This window comes from Macrobrachium rosenbergii, chromosome 30, assembly GCF_040412425.1.
Source record: "Macrobrachium rosenbergii isolate ZJJX-2024 chromosome 30, ASM4041242v1, whole genome shotgun sequence".
NCBI lineage: Eukaryota > Metazoa > Arthropoda > Malacostraca > Decapoda > Palaemonidae > Macrobrachium > Macrobrachium rosenbergii.
In genome coordinates, this window is record NC_089770.1 from 26,959,012 (window position 1) to 26,965,168 (window position 6,157).

A 6,157-nucleotide genomic window follows, 5' to 3' on the forward strand; every position below is an offset into this window, starting at 1 on the left:
TATATATATATATATATATATATATATATATATATATTTATATATATATATATATATATATATATATATATATATATATATATATATATATATATATATATATATATATATATATATATATATATATATATAACACGCCACACAGAATTGAAGAAATAATATAATACATACATACATACATATATATATATATATATATATATATATATATATATATATATATATATATATATATATATATATATATATATATATATATATATATATATATATATATATATATATATATAATATATATATATATTATATATATATATATATATATATATATATATATATATATATATATATTTATTAACTTTATCACATACACAACTGTTCTGTGCATTAGTAGAATTACTAAAAGGACCTCATTCAAACTGGATGGTATCTAACGGAGTTTTTATTGAGAAAAAGTTACAAGCTTTCTTGGACAAACAGTCCACATTATCAAGTATCCGTACAATCAGATTGCACGGATACTTGATAATGTGGACTGTTTGTCCAAGAAAGCTTGTAACTATTTCTGAATAAAAAAACCGTTAGATACCATCCAGTTTGAATGAGGTTATATATATATATATATATATATATATATATATATATATATATATATATATATATATATATATATATATATATATATATATATATATATATGTGTACATATGTATATATGTACAGAAATATATATTATACAAACACATACACATATATATACATATATATATAAATACATATGTAATCAGCACACACACGAATAATCTAGTATGCATAGTAGTATTAACTTTTAGTTAATACTACGGCGGATTGTTTTTTGTGTATGTCTGAGAGAGAGAGAGAGAGAGAGAGAGAGAGAGAGAGAGAGAGAGAATAATTCTGCAGTTGCTTCCCTTTGCTATCGACAGGATCAACGCACGTGATCCCAGCTCCTTCCTGCACAGCTGTTCCTTTACAAGCCTTCGTTATCGGTTTCCTCTTCCTTGCATGACTTCACTCATTTCAATACCAATTTTGTTCATTATTTATTGCACTTGTTGCAGCAGTGACTCTACCGTCTTATTTAAAAAAGAAAATAAAATGTTTGGTCAGTCCAGTGAATGCCAGATGTTGGTGGCAAATAAGTTCCAGTAAACTTTATGGAAGTTTTTGACATTCGTTTGAAGTCCAGTTGGGTCGGGAATGATTTTGGTGACCCTAAAACCAACAGAATGGGAATGTTCTGTCCACATCACTTCAGCATCCTGCCTTAACATCACTGCCATAACATCAGTCTCGCTCAGTTGGGAGTAAATTCGTTAACTGTTGACTTTTCTTCCGTGTGCCCCAGATTCACGTGGCATTCCTTTATTAACAGACGCTTCTTTGACCATTCTTCCCCCACTCTTCATTTCTTTTCAACTCTGGCCTAGATTACGAGAACTCAAATTCAAACTCAAACAAAAAATGCGCCTTAGTTTCTTCGGCACAATCGAGTTCTCTGTACAGCGTATAATCAAGGCCACCGAAAATAGATCTATCTTTCGGTGGTCTCTGTATAATGCTGTGTGAGCCGCGGCCCATGAAACTTTAACCTCAGCCCGGTGGTGGCTTGTCCTACATTGTTGCCAGACGCACGACTATGGCTAACTTTAACCTTAAATAAAATAAAAACCACTGAGGCTAGAGGGCTGCAATTTGGTATGTTTGATGATTGGAAGGTGGACGATCAACATACGGATTTGCAACCCTCTAGCCTCAGTAGCTTTTAAGATCTGAGGGCAGACAGAAAAAATGCTGACAGAAAAAGTGCGGACGGACAGACAAAGCCGGCACAATAGTTTTCTTTTACAGAACACTAAAACACTAAAACTTTATTTCGTGCCTATTTCGTTATGCGTTTATTAGTAGTATTATTAATATTAATAAAAATCAATCCCTAATTTTTATATTTCAATACTCAAGGCAAATTCCAAAGCACAAAATAAATTAACATTTGACTCCTAATCAAGAAAGAAGCATCGGAACACAAAATCCTGAAGTCTGTCACTGAGATAAAATTCAGTGGGTGGTTCAGAAGCATTCCTAGACATCTCTCAAACAGCTTGGTCAGAGCAGCTGATTACAAACCACTGTTTTCCTATATATCTTTGTGTTCCATATTTTTCTTCAGAGCAAAAGGAGTTTTTTATATGCCTTATGCCAATTTGTTTCAGTGCTTAAATAACAGTGTAGGGAACAATAGCAAGTATTTCAAACTCATATATACAAAAGCTCAATTTGTGTTCCATATTTTTCTTCAGTGCACAAGGAGTTTTTTATATGCCTTAGGCCAGTTTGTTTCAGTGCTTAAATAACAGTGTAGGGAACAATAGCAAGTATTTCAAACTCATATATATAAAAGCTCAATGTTGCATTTTTTGGATCCATTCATAAGAAATTATTCAAATAGTCAATGGTTTCTCAGTAAGATATTTTATAATCTTCTCATAAAACTCGAACTCAAAGCCAGATCTGGTCTTAAAAGAGATTCGTGGAATCTGATGCTGTTGCTGGCAAGTTGATTGAATCCCTCGGATATGGAAGAGTCGTACAGATTTCGATTTCACTTGCGAGGAGGGATCCTTTCTCATCCTCCTGCATTTCATGCGGGTGTCCCTCAACATCCTTCCATCCGTTCTGCTCTTATTCTTCTACCTGGATACTGCCTTTGCCTCTGACGTGCAGTGAGATAGATCGCTGATGGATGTGGAATTAGATTTCCAACGAGTTGCTTTTACTCTGAGAGAGGTTTGTTGATAGACATGAAGGAAGGAATGTGAGATGCTTTAGTGGTTTTTGTTTTGGAAACTTATCCCCAGTTTAGTTTCGATGCCTGAAAATGAAAAGCCCTGATATTGCTCACTTCTGACATATTCCTTTAAATGGAAAAAATATGCAGGTAGAAGTTAGGAAATTTAGGGAATAATTGTACTCGGCCTTTTGATTAGATGATAAGAGTTCTTCAATTATTACCGTTATTTTTTCCAAGTGTTTCGAAATTAGTAATGTAGGGAGAATATTTTCCGGATTTTTTTTCTGTAAGAGATGATGCGTTAAGTTAATTTTGGTAAAAAAAAAAAGTGTTATTTTCCAGCTGAGAAAATCATTCATCTTTTTTTCCTTAGCTATCACTTTATGGCAGTCTCTTCATCCTCCATGTTCTGTGAAATTAATTGCATTTTTATACCGGATTAGAATACCAAGTTTTGCACTTCTTTTTCTTTCTATATTAGAGCATAATCTGCTTGAGTTTTCTAATATTAATCTTTTTCACCAAACGCCAGGTAAGCTATCAAGGCAATAGTCCGTCCCAGGGCCATTTATTAAAAGCTCGCTGGCTTGCCAGGTCTCTTGAGAGCTTCTGAGGCTCCTAATTTGGGCCACCAAAAAGCCTATAGTTACCTTCCGGTTACAGGGGTACCATCATTACCTCTGAGCAGTTTTTTGGTGGGTTTCAGCTACTGTAGCTCTTGAAAGTTACACAGCCCCATGTCCTAATTCATGTTGGTCTTAGGACCGCAAAGGTCTAATAATAATAATAATAATAATAATAATAATAATAATAATAATAATAATAATAATAATAATAATGAGTCTACCTCACATTTAAAATGTTTGGATGTAACCCAACTCTTTAAAAATTACAAATGAGAATATAATTTTTCCACGAACCACAACACGTAAGAAACACGAGAACTCTGAAGTCAATTCTTCAACATTGTCTAAAAGGGCCTCATCTATCCAGCCGGAAAGGCTGAGCCCAGACCGTTTATCTCCCTTTATCTCTGCCCTTTATCCCTCTATTATTATTTTCAGGTGAAAATGTCTCCAGTCAATTATCTTCCTGTTCCTTGCACCGTATGTGAATGGTGGTGGGGAGTGGGGGGGGAGGGCGGGGGGAGCGGGTTATGATAAACTTTACTCTTTTTTCTCTAAACTTTTGGAGGCTCATTTTCTCATTTTTCGGAAATCTGATTTTAACAGCGATGGTTTCGTTTTACTTTTTCTTTTTTTTTTCTTTCTGGGTTGGCTTTGCCTTCAATACCGTGTGGGGCTATTTATTATTATTTTTTTTCTTTTTTTTTGGTGCAGGGGCGGGGGCGATCTTGGGATCGTGCCTAACGTTCCTATGATTATGGGTACAATTTCCGCTGGCATATCCCATATCATCCTTATTTCGATTTTCAGGTCTTGATACTTATCAATTTTTTCTCGTTCTTTCTCATCTACTCTGGTGTCCCATGGCATTGCGACATCAATGAGTGATACTTTCTTCTTGATTTTGTCAGTTAGCGTCAAGTCTGGTCTATTGGAACATATCACCCTATCTGTTCTGATACCACAGTCCCAGAGGATCTTTGCCTGACTGTTTTCTATGACTCCCTCAGGTTGATGTTCGTACCACTTCTTACTGCAAGCTAGCTGGTGTTTCTTGCTCAGGCTCCAGTGGAGGGCTTTTGCTACTGAATCATGGCCTCTTTTTGTTGTGGTTCTGTGCAAGCACCAGACATTTGCTTGTTATGTGGTTTATGGTCTCGTCTTCCATATTGCACTTCCTGCATATGGGTGAGATGTTACTTCCATCTATTGTTCTTTGGGTATATCTGGTTCTTAGGGCCTGATTTTGCACTGCTGTTGGCATTCCTTCTGTTTCCTTCTTGAGTAGCCATTGCCATGCTTCATTGCTGGCCAGTTCTTTAGTCTGTCTCATGTACTGTCCATGCATTGGTTTGCTGTCCCATTCCTCTGTTCTGTTTTTCATTCTCCTGTCTGTATATTAATGGGTCTTCGTCTACTTTTATCAGTCCTTCTTCCCATGTACTTCCTAACCACTCATCTTCACCGGTTTTCAGATATTGCCCCAGTGCTTTGCTCTCGATGTTGACGTAGTCCTCTATGCTTAGTAAACCTCTCCCTCCTTCCTTTCGTGTTATGTATAGTCTGTCTGTATTTGCTCTTTGTGTATTGTTATGTGTTTCCTAGTTTTCTGGTCTATGCTGCAGAGTTCAGCCTTCGTCCACTCCACTGCTCCTGTGCTGTATCTGATTACTGATACTGCCCATGTGTTTATAGCTTTCGTCATGTTTCTGGCGTTGAGTTTTGACTTGAGTATCACCTTAAGTCTCTGTATATATTCTTTCCTGATCGTGTCCTTTATCTCTTGGTGTTTTATATCCTCTCCTTCTGTTATTCCCAGGATACTATTCCCGTCTGGTTGCTTCATCCCTTCAGTCCTTGTCACTTTGTCTTTTTATATGTTGACCAAGGTGCATTTCTCTATTCCAAACTCCAACATGATGTTGTTCCCAGATTAGGGTATCTATTTCCTGATGCTCTTACCATACAGCTTGATGTCGTCCATGAACATCAAATGGTTAATTCTGATGCCCCCTTCCTTGAGTTGGTACCCAGCATCCATCTTCTGCAGTACTTTTGTCGTGGGAATCATGGCTTGGAAGATCCCTCTCCTGATGTTAACCTCTGCTAGTCTTATCCCAGAACTTATAGGTACTGTATTCCAGTTGCGCATTGCATTTTTTAGGAAACTGATGGTGTTTTCCTCTGCCCCTGTATTTTCAGGCATTCTGTTAGCCACATGTGCGGCATCATGTCAAAGACTTTCTTGTAGGCAATCCATGCCATGCTTAGGTTGGTTCTCCTTCTCTTACTCTTCTTCATTACCATTTTGTCTATCAGGAGCTGGTCTTTTATGCCCCTACACTTCCTTCTGCAGCCTTTCTGTTGGTTGGAGATGATGTTTGTATCCTCTAGGTAGTTGTATAGCCTTTCACTGATGATACCTGCTAGTAACTTCCATATTATTGGTAGGCAGGTGATATGCCTGTAGTTACTTGCTATATTTCCCTTGTTTTTGTCTTTCTGTGCTTAGGATGTTCTCCCTGTGGTCATCCATTTGGATGCATGGTGGTTTGTGATAAATGCTGGAGTTGTTCTGCTATTCATGGGTAGGGCCATGATGTTTTTGAGCCAGTATCCATCGTCTTCATCGGGACCTTGGGCTTTCCAGTTGAGCATTTTCTTTAGCTGGTGTCTGACTGTGTCTGTAGTGATTTCGGCGAATCTTTGTTTTATTCTC